The sequence below is a fragment of the Mustela lutreola genome, chromosome 7, assembly GCF_030435805.1.
Source record: "Mustela lutreola isolate mMusLut2 chromosome 7, mMusLut2.pri, whole genome shotgun sequence".
NCBI lineage: Eukaryota > Metazoa > Chordata > Mammalia > Carnivora > Mustelidae > Mustela > Mustela lutreola.
This window is the reverse complement of record NC_081296.1, coordinates 87,498,656-87,513,882: the sequence shown is the minus strand read 5'-3', so window position 1 is coordinate 87,513,882 and position 15,227 is coordinate 87,498,656. Positions and strand designations below refer to the sequence as shown.

The window sequence follows — 15,227 nt, the reverse complement described above, 5'->3', positions numbered from 1 at the left end:
TTACCTAACTTTTGGAAGGTGTTGGTAGTTGAAGAACTTATGTCTTGGATTTCAGAATCGCTACATCTTTTTAAGAGGATTGTTCAACTCTTGGGTATTTGTGTTTATTTTTAAAACCCTTTCCAGGGCAAATTTAGGCTTAGAAGAAAAGAGCATGCAATCAAGTAGTGTTGCACCTGTTCTTCAGACTGCTATATATTTAGAATGTAAGCAGTAGTGTTCGCTGATATATTATGTCATATATGCCTACAGTGAGTAGTTAGGAAAATACAGTGTTGCAAGAAGGATGATTGGATTAATTTAGAAAGGGTGTCTCCGAACAAATATATATCCTTTAGTTTAATTTTGAATTAGTAAACTTTTATTTGATTCTATAAAGTTGGTGAAGCTAAACGTTTAAAGAAAGTAAGGATGTTTATATATCTTGACACTTTATCAAGGCTTTTAAAAATTAATTATAAATTAACACCTGTTAGTCAATTCACTGTTTTAGAATTGTGCTTTGATATACTATTGGACTTTATTTATTTAACTTAAAAAAAACCCCCAAACCTAGCTTATTTATTTGACAGAGAGTGAGAGAAAAAGAGAGCATGAGCAGGGCAGAGGGAGAGGGAGAAGCAGACGTCCCTTTGAGCAAAGGAGCGGGATGTGGGACTTGATTCCAGAACTCTGGGATCATGACCTGAGCCAAAGGCAGACGGTCAACTGCCTGAGCCACACAGATGCCTCACTATTGAACTTCAAAAAATATAACTTTCAAAAAGCTTGTATTCCAGTTTTCTATTGTTTCTTTTAACTTGTGCATAGTCTGGTTTAAAAATATGTGGGATTTATAGAGTTCTCTTGATAAATTCTTTTTATTACACTGTGTTGCAAACAATATTCTATGTGAATGAAGATAATAAGACAGTTATTTTTTTTAAATTGCATTTACAAATGTACTGAGTCTTGGACTCACTATATAATACCCCACCAGTCCTTGGATATAGTGTTTAGGACCTTTGCACCATTGTATGAAAGGTTGGATTTTATTTTTTTCCTACCGTAGGGGATGAGACGCTTATTTTGCCCTGTAAGCACCTGAAAGCTTGGTTTTACATTTTGTAGGTTAACAATGCGTTAGTCATTTATAAGCTTCACTAAATGTCTGAGAAAATGTCTTACTTCTGTCTAAATTAAAATCTATACATTATTGAGGTCTATATGACTGCCTTCGCCCCTTCTTTCCCTTTTAGTTCTCCTTTCTGCCAGTAACAGTGAATATTTTAAGGACTATTCCTTTTCTTATTTGCTTTCCAGTTAATCTGCTCTCGCCATATTAGTTCTGATAAAGCCTTCTGAGTTTTTTTGTTTATTTTTTATTTTTTAAGATTTTATTTATTTATTTACTTGACAGATCAGAAGTAGGCAGAGAGGCAGTCAGAGAGAGAGAGAGTGGGGGAAGCAGGCTCCCTGCTGATGCGGGGCTTGATCCCAGGACTCTGGGATCATGACCTGAGCCGAAGGCAGAGGCCTCAACCCACTGAGCCACCCAGGCGCCCCTTTTTGTTTATTTTTAACAAGTGTTTCTAGACTCTTACTTTTTGCGAGGGATTTTTATTATTTCACGCTGATTTTTTGAAGTGGAATGTTCATGATTCTGTATGTTTTCTACATATTTCTCTAAAATGTTTTATTGGGTTACTTAGTTAATAGGGTTTCAGGTTTTTTTCTGGAATACTAATTTGCTTTAGTTACCTTCAATCTTAAATAAGATTGCTTGTAAGATGCACCTTTAAAAATCATGTGTCGGGACGCCTGGGTGGCTCAGTTGGTTGGACGACTGCCTTCGGCTCAGGTCATGATCCTGGAGTCCTGGGATCGAGTCCCGCATCAGGCTCCCAGCTCCATGGGGAGTCTGCTTCTCTCTCTGACCTTCTCCTCGCTCATGCTCTCTCTCACTGTCTCTCTCTCAAATAAATAAATAAAATATTAAAAAAAAAAAAATCATGTGTCAAAGGGTGTCAGAGGGTGCCTGGCTGGCTCAGTTGGTAAAGCTTGCAGCTCTTGATCTCCAGGTTGTAAGTTCCAGCCCCATATTGGGTGTAGAGATTACTTAAAACAATAAAATTTTAAGGAAAATATATTGGTCAAATAAAAAATGGATTAGGGTTTAGTGTTAGTGGATTTTAACTGTAAACTTAAACTTATTTTTAAGAATGATAACAAATAAGAGAGTTTAAATATTATTGTATACAGCCTTGGCTCGCTGTTGATGTGTAGATGAACAGTGACTCAAAAATATTCAATATTAGAATTATTCAATAATGAATATGAAGAGGTTAGGATATACCCAGTTTTGATGTAAAATTTCAATATGGAATCCAACTTTCCCTGGATTTGGAAAGGATTTCATTAAAAAAAATTTTTTTTTAAAAATAGGCTTTATACCCAGCTTGGGGCTTGAACTCATGACCCTGAGATCAAGAGTTCCGTGTTCTACCAACTAAGCCACCCAGGTGCCCCTGGAAAGGATTTTTATTTATTTATTTATTTTTAAAAAGATTGTATTTATTTATTTGACACAGAGATCACAAGTAGGCAGAGAGGCAAGCAGACAGAGGGGGGAAGCAGGCTCGCTGCTGAGCAGAGAGCCCAGTGCCCAGCTCCATCCCAGGACCCTGAGACTGACCTGAGCTGAAGGCAGAGGCTTAACCCATTGAGCCACTGAGCCACTTAACCCACTGAGTCTTTCCAGGCACCCCTGGAAAGGATTTTACTTTATTTATTTATTTAAAGATTTCCTTTATTTGACAGAGAGAGATCACAAGTAAGCAGAGAGGCAGGCAGAGAGGGAGGGAGATGCTGGCTTCCCATTTGCAGAGAGCCCGAAGGCATGACTCGATCCCAGGACCCTGAGATCGTGAGCTGAGCTGAAGGCAGTGGCTTAACCCACTGAGCCATCCAGGTGCCCCTGGAAAGGATTTTAAATTGGAATTTTGCAGTATAGTTCTGTTCTCTGTAAAAGGAATTTTGATTAACGGTCTGTCTTGCAAACTTGGAATTAAACCAGAGTATCATGTCTTAATGCTCTTTTATCTTCATGATGTTAACTTACCTGGGACTCAGATAAAGCTTTAGTAGTAAGAATGAAAATTCCTAAATGAAAATGTGAACTAGAATCACTTGTTGTTGTTATTGTTTTTTTAGGATTTTATTTATTCACTTGACAGAGAGAGACACAACCAGAGAGGGAACACAAGCAGGAGAAGTGGGAAAGGGAGAAGCTGAGCAGAGAGCTCTATGCGGGGCTGGATCTTAGGACCCTGGGTTCATGACCTGAGCCTAAAGCAAACATTTAATGTCCGAGCCACCCAGCTGCCCTCAGAATCACTTGTAAAACTTGTAAAAATATGCAGGCCTCTATCTCATCCTCCAGAGATTTGGATTAATTTGGTTTAGGACTTAGAAAAATTGGACTATTTATGGGTTTTGGCAATTCACGTTATATAAAAATTATAACTGCCATTTAAAAAGCACTACAACCTTATGAGGTAGGTATTTCTATTTTGTAGATGAGGAGATAAACTTAGGTGAAATAACTGCCAATGTCACTCACCTATGAAGTGTTACAGTTGAGATTTGAACCCCAGTTTGTCTGAATCCAAAGTTCTTGGTCTTATTACCGTTCTTGTAACCATTGTATTATATTGTTGTCTTACCATTTCTTATAGAAATGGAATCCGACTTAAAATTCTTCGTCTGCCGTTATGTGGCACACTAGTATGTTTAAACAAAGTTTTATTGAACCCCCCCATAATGTGTCAGGTCTCATTTATGTATATTGCAAAAATGTCCTTATATTTTTCTCTGTAGTGGTATGCACTTAGGATATACACAAAATTCTTGCTTGTCAACTATAAAAATATGACACAGATATTACATAGAAAATGTAGTGTAGGAGTTTTTATTCTAAAAGTATTAATTGAACAAATGTAAAAAAAATTTTTTTCAAGATATTTATTTATTTATTTATTTGACAGAGATCACAAGTAGGCAGAGAGGCAGGCAGAGAGAGAGGGGAAGCAGGCTCCCCGCTGAGCAAAGAGCTCCATGCCTGGCTCAGGACCCTGAGATCATGACCTGTGCCGAAGGCAGAGGCTTTACCCACTGAGCCACCCAGGCGTCCCAACAAATGTAAAAATTTTAACTAGTGTTTGTGTTTGTACACTCTGGCATACTGATTTGCTGTATCTTGACAGATGTTGCCACCTAAAGACCTTAATAGTTAATTTGTTTAAGCATTACTTGATTTCTTCATTTTTTTAAAAAGATTTTATTTTTTTTATTTGACAGAAATCACAAGTAAGCAGAGAGAGAGAGAAGGGGAAGCAAGCTCCCTGCTGAGCAGATTGCGATGTGGGGCTCGATCCCAGAATCCTGGGATCCTGACCCTAGCTGAAGGCAGAGGCTTTAACCCACTGAGACAGCCAGGTGCCCCTGATTTCGTCTTTTTTTTTTTTTTTAAAAGATTTTATTTATTTATTTGACAGAGATCCCAAGTAGTCAGAGAGGCAGGCAGAGTGAGAGGGAAGCAGGCTCCCTGCTGAGCAGAAAGCCCGATGCGGGACTCGATCCCAGGACCCTGAGATCATGACCTGAGCCGAAGGCAGCGGCCTAACCCACTGAGCCACCCAGGTGCCCGATTTCTTCATTTTTAAAAGAGAAAAACTGACAGCTTATTCTGCACTATTACAACATTTTTCTGAATCTACTATGAAGAAAAAGAAGAACAGTATGGCAATTTTTTGTAAAGGTACTCCCTTTATTCTGACAGTTTTTGCCTTCATAAATTTTGCTGTTATGCACTTCCCTATTTCAAATGATAGTTGACAGCTGAGGGGGGGAAACTTTATTTGACAGAATTAAAGAGACTACAGCCTTATGTCATTTTCTCTATTTCTTTTTGAAGTCCTTGCAAACCAAACGTCTAGGGACTACTAATCTGGAATTCTTTCTTCTTTTTACTCCTTAACTCTGCATGATAGTTTACCTTTTTACCCTACTTTCTCCTTAAACACATTTGAACACCTTGTAGGGTATTGTTTTTTCTGATGATGGTTGGCCCCCAAATTGCCAATCCTTTGGCTTTTTTTTTTTTTTTTTTTTAAGATTTTATTTATTTATTTGAGAGAGAGCGTGTATGAGCAGGGGGAGGGGCAGAGGGAGAAGCAGATTCCCCAATGAGTGGGAGCCTGAGCCATGGGGCTCCCAGACCCTGGGATCATGACCTGAGCCCAAGACAGAAGCTTAAATGACTGAGCTACCCAGGCACCCCATCCTGGCTTTTTTACGGACTTTTAGGCACTTAACAAGTACTTTCTGCTATTAACTATTTTTTCTTCAAAATCCTTTTCTTTGGCTTCCACTGTGTAATCCCCTAGTTTCCCTTGGTCCACTTAACACTTTCCTTCATGTTTCCTCTTCTTTGTTCCCAGTTGCTATTCCCTGGGACTCTTGTTCTTCTAATGTATTAACTGTATGTTTCATTTGAAATCAGATTTTCAGCTACCACTTAGGTCTTTTTTTTTTTTTTAATTAAAAAAATTTGGGGGTGTTTGCCTGGGTAGCTCAGTCGTTAAGCATCTGCCTTCAGCTCAGGTGCCCCACATCTGGCTCCCTGCTCATCTCTCTCTCCCACTCCCCCTGCTTGTGTTCCTCTCTCACTGTCTCTCTCCCTCTCTGTCAAAAAAGAAAAAAAAAAATAGAGAGAGGGGAGCAGGGCAGAGGGAGAGAGAATCAAAAGCAGGGTCCATGGCCATCTCACAACCTTGAGATGATGACCTGAGCCAACATGGAGAGTTCAGTGCTTAACCTGTGCTTAAACCATGCTTAACTGGCTCAGCCACCCAGGCTCCCCACCACTTAGGTCCTAATACCTAATATTTTTTGGTTACTGCTGTCTAAGTATTCCAGTGCTTCAGTATTAACTCCTTAAATTCTAAAAACAACCCAATGAGGTTGGCACAGTTGGTTTATTTTTTTGTTGGCTTTTGGGGTTTTTTTTGGGTGGGTATTAGAATGTTGGGGCCCAGAGATTATATAATTGGCCCAAGATTGTGCAACTGGCGGGCAGCAGAGCTGGGATTTAAACCTGGACAGGCTGCCTTTAGAAGCCATGTACTTACCATTACTAGATTTTGGTTATCAAATGTCTCTAATTTTCTAATTTTCTGTTTAACTTTTTACTTTTAATTCAGTACATTCATTATTCAGTTAATCTCACATGCTTGCTTCTTCCCCCACAAAATATACTTAACCTACTTATTCTTCTTTTTCCCTGGTACTGTTAAGGTTTATCACAATCCTTCCCATTATTAGATGCTAGAGATATTAGTGGGTCTTACCCCTATATATTGAGTCTAAGTTCTATCGTTTCTAGTGTAATTATTCAGTGAATGTATTTGAGTGTTACTTTGTGCTAGGCACTGGTACATAATGATGTATGAACTAAGGACCTTGCCCTCATGGAGCTTGTAGTCTAGAAGTTATAGAATGTGGTAAATCAGAAATTAGCTAGATAAATGGTGAGAAAATAAATGGTAATAGGAAACCTATGTAGATAACAGATTTTCAGATAAATAGGTAATATTTGTTGAGCAATTTCTATATGCCAAGAATTTAAATTCTTACTATGTTTAGCTCATCTAATTCTCATAAAGCCCCTGGAGGTAAGAATACTCTTAGATCTGAAGTATGAATACCTTATCATAGGTATTGCAATTAGAAGATACAGCATTAGCAGAAGTTCTAAAGGAGGAAAGAACTTTGTTGGAATATGTGAACTGGACTATAGTGATTCAAGGGGCTGTCAAATATAGATAACAGCCTCAGTATGTTAAAATATATATACATATTTTTAAAGATTTATTTATTTATTTTGGGAGAGACAGCCTCAAGCAGACACCATGCTGAACACACAACTTAATGCAGGGCTCAGTCCCATGACCTTAGATCATGATCCAAGCTGAAACCAAGAGTTGGACACCCAACCGACATTGCCACCCAGGTGCCCTTAAAATATATTTTAATTCAGTGATTAATATTTTGGGATATAGTCTGAAAACTGTGAAGACTCTTTTAGTTTAAAAAAAAATGAGTTAGTAAAAAATTTTGCATAGAGTGTCCCTGAAGCCTGGTAACCAATGACCTCAGGAAATCACCCTGATTTAATTTACGTTTTTCATTTCTTTACTACCGCAGTTTTTTTCAGGGTGCTTCTGTCTGAATTCTCTGGAATAATCTAACAGTTTCCATCCATCCATACAGCTGTCTTAACACTTTGTTCTCTATATTGTAAATATGATTGTGTTGAGTATACCCTTTATTTTTTTATTATGGAGAGTTTTAAATATATACAAAAATATTACAGTATCTGTGACCTGCAAGCTTGTCATTCATCTTAAGGAGCTCATGACTGTTTGTTTTTTTTTTATTTTACTTATACTTCTGTCCGCTCCTTCCCTATCTGTTCTGTTGAAGCAAATCTCAGTCATGTAATTTTATCCATGAGTATTTCAGTATAGATCTAAAAGATAAGGACTTTAAAGATAACTAAACACCATTATTTGGTTGGAAACCTTCCCATCTTTTCCTTGCCCCCTTTTTAAGAAATGGTCTTTGGGGATACCTGGGTGTCTCAGTAGGTTAAGTGCCTGCCTTCAACTCAGGTCATGATCTCATGGTACTTGGATCAAGCCCCATGTCAGACTCTGCTCGGTAGGAAATCTGATTCTCCCACTCATGCAGATTATCTGCTCGGTGGGGAGTCTCATTCTCCCTCTCCCTCTCCCTTTGTGCTTGTTCTCAAATAAATGAGAAAAATCCTTAAAAAAAAAAAAAAATCAGGTCTTTGGTCCTATAAAGGTTTCCAGAGTTCTGCATTTTGCAGAGTCCTTTTCTATAGTTTAATGTATTCTGTTTTGTTTATTTTTCCTATAACTTGATTAGTTGGATTCGGGGTCTTGATCAGAATTGGTATATTTTCTTATTGGGTGTGAGGATGAGAAAGAGCAAGACTTTTCACATGTGTTGAGTATTCCCATGAGAAGGCCCAGACAGTTGATTTTGCCTTGTGATGTTAGCAAGCTGTTGTTGTTTGCTCAGGCACATTGTTTCATTAGGGCCATCGTTAGTTTTTTTAAAAAAAAACTTAAGCAATTGAGAGATAATTCACGTAACATAAAATGCACCCTTTATGGAGTATACATTTATGTGGGTTTTAGTATATGTTATGTGGTGTATACTGTGTTGTGTAGTCATCATCAGGGTCTTATTTCAGAATATTTTCATCACTGCACAAGGAAACCACCTACTAGCAGTCCCAATCTCCCCATCAACCCCCCCACCCCACCACCACCACCCATTCCTTGACAACCACTACTTTCCGTCTCTATAGGTTTGCCTATTCTGGACATTGCATATAAGTGGACTCATGATATATATGGCTTTTTGTGACTTTTACTTAAAATAACGTTTTTGAAAGGTTCATGTTTTAACATTTGGCAGAACTTTATTCCTTTTTATGGTTGAGTAATACTTGGTTGTATGGATATTCCAAATTTTGTCCATCAGTTGGTGGACACTTGGGCGTTCTGTACTTTTTGACTATTATGAATAATGCTGCTGTTACCATTTGTGCACAAGTTTTTATGTGAACTTAGGTTTTCTATTCTCTTGGGTATATACCTAGTAGTGGCATTTCTGGATCATGTTCAGCTTTTTGAGGAATTTTATGTTTAACTTTTCCAGGAACTACCAAGCTGTTTTCCTAAGTGACTGCACCATTTTACTTTCCCACTAGCAATGCAGGAGGGTTCCACCCTTACTTTTTTTTTTTTTTTAAACTTTGAATTATGTTTTTATTATTAGAATTTTTTTACAAAATGCTTTTTCTTTGAATTTATTTAATTTTATTCTGATTTCAAATCACGTTTTCTCCCTCTGTCTTCTCTCTCGTTGACTTCTTTTTTTTTTTTTTTTAAAGGTTTTATTTATTTGAGAGAGAGAGAGAGAGAGAACGAGAAGGGGGGAGGGTCAGAGGGAGAAGCAGGGTCTGCTCTGCCAGGAGCTTGATGTGGGTCTCAGTCCTGGGACTCTGGGACTTTGGGAATCTGGGATCATGACCTGAGCTGAAGGTAGACACTTAACTGATGGAGCCACGCAAACACCCCTCTCATTGACTGTTTCTTAGAGCAATTTAGGTTTACAGCAAAATAGAGGAGAAGATACAGGCACTTCCCACATAACCTCTCCTCCACCATCAGTAGCCCCACTAGTTTCGTATATTTGTTATGACTAATACCAACATTGACCCATTATTATCAACAAGAGCCCATAGTTTTCATTAGGGTTCACCCATTGTCTGGTATGTTTTTTTTTTGTTGTTGTTGTTTTTTAAGATTTTATTTATTTATTTGAGAGAGAGCATGAGCAGTAGGAGGGGCAAAGGAAGAAGCAGACTCCCCACTGATCAGGGAGCCCCATGCTGGTCTTAAACCTGAGACTCCAGGGTCACGACCTGAGTGAAAGGCAGATGCTTAACTGACTGAGCCACCCAGTCACCCCTGTTCTTTGGTTTTTGACAAAAGTACAAGGACTTGTATCTACCTTTATAGTATGCAGAATAGTTTTACTGCTCTAAAAATGTCCTGTGTTCTACCTTTTTCTTCCTCTTTCTCCCCAAACCCTAGGCATCTAGTGCTCTTTCACTCTCCTCCATAGTTTTGCCTTCTCCAGAATGTCAGATTTCACTTAGCAGTGTTCATTTAAGGTTCCTTCTTAAAAGTCTTTTTTTGTGGCTTGGTCTTTTTAGTGCTGAATAATATTCCATTGTATATATGTATTACAGTTTATTTTTCCACCTTTTTAAAAATGATTTTATTTTTCACTAATTTCTCCACCCAGCGTGGGGCTTGAACTTAAAACCCCAAGATCAGGAGTCACATGGTCCACTGACTGAGACAGCCAGGTGCCCCTGTGTCCACCTATTGAAGGATGTCATTGCTTCCAAGATTTGGCAATTATGAATACAAATTCATGTGCAGATTTTTGTGTGGACATAAGTTTTCAAGGATTTAGGTAAATCCCAGAGAGCTTACTTGCTGGATTGTATAATAACGGTACATTTAGTTTTTTAAAAAACTGTCAGTCTTTCACAGTGCTACACCTTTTTTGCATTCCCACCAACAGTGAGTGAGAATTCTTGTGCCACATCCTTGTCAGCATTTGATGCTGTCAATGTTTTGGGTTTTAGCCATTCTAATAGGTTGTAGTGGTATCTTGCTTTAATTTGCAATCCCCTAATGAACATCTTTTTATAGATTTATTTGCCACTGTGTATCTTCTTTGGTGAGGTGTTTGCTCAGATCTTTTTTTGCCTGTTTTAAAATTGTATTCTCTGTTCTCTTCCTCTTGACATTTTCTTTATTGTTGAATGGAATGATATTGGGCCATTGAGTAATTGTTCAGTAAATGGCAGCCATTTACTGCCTACTTGTGATCTGTCAAATAAATAAATAAATAAAATCTTAAAAAAAATTCTTACTAGGTAATTTCAGACTTGTTAAAATAAGTAATGCATGGTTCAGAATTAAGTCTTGTACTTACAAGAAGCCTGTCCACCATTGATCCCTATAACTTAGAACACTTACTGTTTACCTTAAAATGTTCTTTAATGGCTTAGTCTGAAGGAATAATTGTGTTGCTGATTTTTTTAGATTTTATATATTTATTAGCAGGAGGGAGAGCGAGCATGCGCATGAGGGAGCAGGGGATGATGCAGAGGGAGAAACAGACACCCTACTGAGCAGGGAGCCCGAGGTGGGACCCCAAGATCATGGCCTTAGCCAAAGGCACACACTTAACCGACTGAGTCAGCCAGGCATTCCCGGGAATGACTAATTGTAATATCACTTTGTCTCTGGCTTTACAGCTGCCAAAGGCAATGATTAAGTTTATTTTATCTGGTGATACTTGTAAAGTCTCTAATTGTAAGATAGTGAGTCCTGTGGTGGCTCCCAAACCTAGTTAATGATCATAATCATCTGGGATGCTTTAAAAATACAGATTCCCATATTCTGTCCCTTGTCGTTGTGATTACGGAGTATGAGGTGGGATCTTTTGCTTTTAAAATGTATACCTGGTAATTCTGATTATCAGCTGGGTTTAGGAACCAGTATGATCAAAGGTTATTAATGATTTGGTATAATCCATTTCTCTAACCGCTTTCCCTTCAAAATCTTCATTCTTCTATTGCTATTTTATGCGTTTATATATTTATTTTTTTTTTTAACATTTTCTTCATTTATTTGACAGAGAGAGAGAGAGAGAGAGCGAGCCCCCGTGTAAGCGTACACAAGCAGGCTTCCCACAGAGCAGGAAGCCCAATTTGGGGTTTGATCCCAGGACCCTGGGATCATGACCTGAGCTGAAGGCAGACGCTTATCTGATGTCAGAGCCACCCAGGCGCCCCTCCTATTGATATTTAAAATTTTAGCAATATGTCACTCTCCAGGACTTGGACTGTGTATAGTTACACTGTTTCACTTTTATTTTTTATTGTACTATTTTCACTTTTCTGCTTTGCAGTACATTGAAGCCATTCCTTAACAGCAATTTACTGATTCTGAATATGCTATGAATTATTGTTGGATTTGATGGAAACATACTGTGGTGTTTGATTACATAGATGAAAGCTCTACATGACCATAAAAAAACTATGAATAATAATATCTGCTAACATTTAATCAGTTTTCTGAGTGCTAGGAAGCATTCTAACTCTCATACCATGCCATAGGTGTAGTTACTTCCATTTTATAGAGAGAGAAACATGGGCAATAGATTAAATAATTTGGTCAGCATAAAACAATAGGTAGTGAAGTCAGGAGCTAAGTTACGTTTGAGCAATGTGTTGTACTGTTTTAAGTTAATACCAGTACTTCATGTTCATTTGGACTACCTGAGTGGTACGGAATTGTAAACAAATGACTAATGGATAGGCTTAGTGTGACAAGATATAAAAAATTATAACTGAAGCTGTTAGAAATTTGTAGTGAAATTTTGAAATTTTGGATCATCTTCAGATAGACTTTGTAAAAAGGTTTTTAAAATTCCTTTAAAAAATTTTTTTTTTTTTTAAGATTTTATTTATTATTTATTTGACAGAGAAAGATCACAAGTAGGCAGAGAGGCAGGCAGAGAGAGAGAGGAGGAAGCAGGCTCCCTGCCGAGCAGAGAGCCCGATGCGGGACTCGATCCCAGGACCCTGAGATCATGACCTGAGCCGAAGGCAGAGGCTTAACCCACTGAGCCACCCAGGCGCCCTAAAAAATTTTTTTTAGAGATTTTATTTATTTATTCAACAGAGATAGCACAAGTAGAGCAGCAGGCAGAGGGAGCGGGGAAAGCAGGCGCTCCACTGAGCAGGGAGCCGGATATGGGGCTCCATCCCAGGACCTTGGGATCATGACCTGAGCTGAAGGCAGACACTTAACTGAGCCGCCCAGGTGCCCTGGTTTGTAAAATTCTTATTAAGCAATTTCAGAGGGCCTGGGTGGCTAAGTGGTTGAGTCTGCTTCCTCCTCTCTCTCTCTCTCTCTCTGCCTCTCTGCCTACTTGTGATCTCTGTCTGTCAAATAAATAAATAAAATCTTAAAAAAATAATTCTTATTAGGTAATTTCAGACTTGTTAAAATAAGTAATTCATGGCTCAGAATTAAGTCTTGTACTTACAAGAAGCCTGTCCACCCTTGATCTCACATTGGTAACCACTTTATTAGTACCATGTATAGTCTTACTTTTATATGCAAGTAGATAAAAGCAGATACACACTACCCTATTTTTCACTTTTTTATTTAACATTTCTTGGAAATCGTTCTAAACCTTAAGAGATCATTCTCACTTTTTTCTAACAGTTGCATCGTATTCTACCATGTGGACTAGCCATAGTTGATGTAACTACTTTTCTGTTGCTGGATGGTTGTGTTAAATTTTCACATAGCATTTGTAACTATGTTCTTAAATGTGTGAGCAACCAGTGTTGCCTCCTCAAACTTCTATTGTATTGTTTAGAGTTATTAGCACTTGTAAAATTAAAATTTTATTCAATTCTTTATTTCATTGTTAGCTTCTAAATCTGAATTTAAATTAGAGGTCATGAATATTTTAGCGTTGTAAACTTAACCAGGGATTGGCGCATTTAAGGCCCAAGGCTGTTACTGAAATCCTGGAGAATGTAGTAGAAAGGCAAAACAAAGAAAAAGGTATGGGGCACCTGGGTGGCTCAGTGGGTTAAAGCCCCTGCTTTCGGCTTGGGTCATGGTCCTGGGGTTCTGGGATCGAGCCCCACATCGGGCTCTCTGCTCGGTGGGGAGCCTGCTTCCTCTGCTCTCTCTGCTTGCCTCTCTGCCTACTTGTGATCTCTATCTGTTAAATAAATAAACAAAATCTTAAAAAAACACACACAAAAAAAAAAAGAAAAGGAAAGCATGAAACAGAAAAAATAGGGTATGGTGGATGGAAAGAGGCTAGTTCATGATAAACAGTAGGTGAGTGTAATAATCATGATAAACAGTGGGTGAGTGTAATAAGGTCCAGCTAACAGTTGTCTAAATAAAATAATTTTGGAGTGGCTTAGACTGACATTTAAAAAGTGGATCAGACTTCCATAAAATTTTATTTAAAAGAGGAGTGGAGAGGGGCGTGTGGGTGGCTTAGTAGGTTTCATCCTCTGCCTTGGGCTTGGGTCATGATCTCAGGGTCCTGGGATTGAGCCTCCCATCAACCTCTCTGCTCAGCGGGGAGCCTGCTTCTCTTCCTGCCTCTCTGCCTGCTTGTGATCTGTCTGCCAAATAAATAAATAAAATCTTTAAAAATAAATAAATAGAAGAGGAGTGGGGGTAGGGAATGGAATTCTTAAAAATCGGTGCTTATGAGTTTTCATGCTTAACATGTGTCACTACACCCAGGTCATTTTCTTCCTAAACTTTAATATAATTTGTAATTTTAAACTTAGTTGTTTGCTTGTTTTCCCAGTTAAGATTGATTCTAAACTGATAGGAAGAGTCTATCTTTTTATTATTTATTTATTTTATAAAAACTCTTGTATTTACCCAGTGTACAGTGAAGGGCCTGGCATATACTAGGTATTTGCTAAATATTTGTTGAATGAGTGAAGTTGAGTCGCCTGGCTGGCTTAGTTGGTAGAGCATTCAACTCTTGAACTCAGAGGGTCATGAGTTCGAGCCCCACATTGGTGTAGAGTTTACTTGAAATTTTAAATGAGTGAAGTTGCTTAGGTTTCCATTAAGCTGATGGGTATGAGAAGCTGAATTGTAAGTTTTGTAGTACATAATAGGGAAAAAAGCCCACAAGCTTCCCTGACCTCTCATTTGATACTGGAATGAACCAAGCTTTGTTTTTTTTTTTTTTATTGTAAGGTATTCAAAATTATATTATTTATTTTTAAAGATTTTATTTATTTATTATTTGAGAGAGGGAGTGCAAGAGAGCACAGGCAGGGGGAGTGGCAGAGGGAGGGGGAGAAGCAGGCTTCCTGTTGAGCAGAGAGGCCGATGGGACCTGGATTTGGGTCTTGAGCCCAGGACCCAGGATCCTGACCTAAGCTAAAGGCAGCTGCTTAACCAACTGTGCTACCAATGCACCCCTAGAGTAAATACTTGTTAAAACTGATATATCTTTTTTTTTTTTAAAGATTTATCTATTTATTTATTTGAGAGAGATCGAAAGTAGGCAGAGAGGCAGGCAGAGAGAGAGGAGGAAGCAGGCTCCCTGCTGACCAGAGAGCCTATGCGGGGCTCGATCCCAGGACCCTGGGATCATGACCTGAGCCGAAGGCAGAGGCTTTAACCCATTGAGTCACCCATGTGCCCCTAAAATTGATATTTCAGAAATGGATTCTTTATGTATGTATAGTTGTTGAAAAATACTTTATCATAAAACAGCAAGTTGAACTTAATAGTTTGTTTTTTTTCCTTAAAGTAAGCTGTATGCCCAGGGTGGGTCTTGAAGTTATGAAAACTGACATGCTCTACCAAGATCAAGATTCAGATGCTCACCACTGAGTCAGCCAGGTGCCCCTGAACTTACTAGTATTTTAAATAAATTTACATACTTATCTTTTCTCCATTTCCTTTTTTTACTGGTTTCTTTTTTTTCCCTTTTTA

General features: G+C 38.3%; 1 protein-coding gene across 3 annotated transcripts in view; it reads left to right on the top strand.

The window, feature by feature from the left end:
• STRN3 (striatin 3) overlaps window positions 1-15,227 on the top strand; it is a 117,544-nt gene that overhangs the window by 2,000 nt on the left and 100,317 nt on the right. The window lies entirely within an intron of this gene.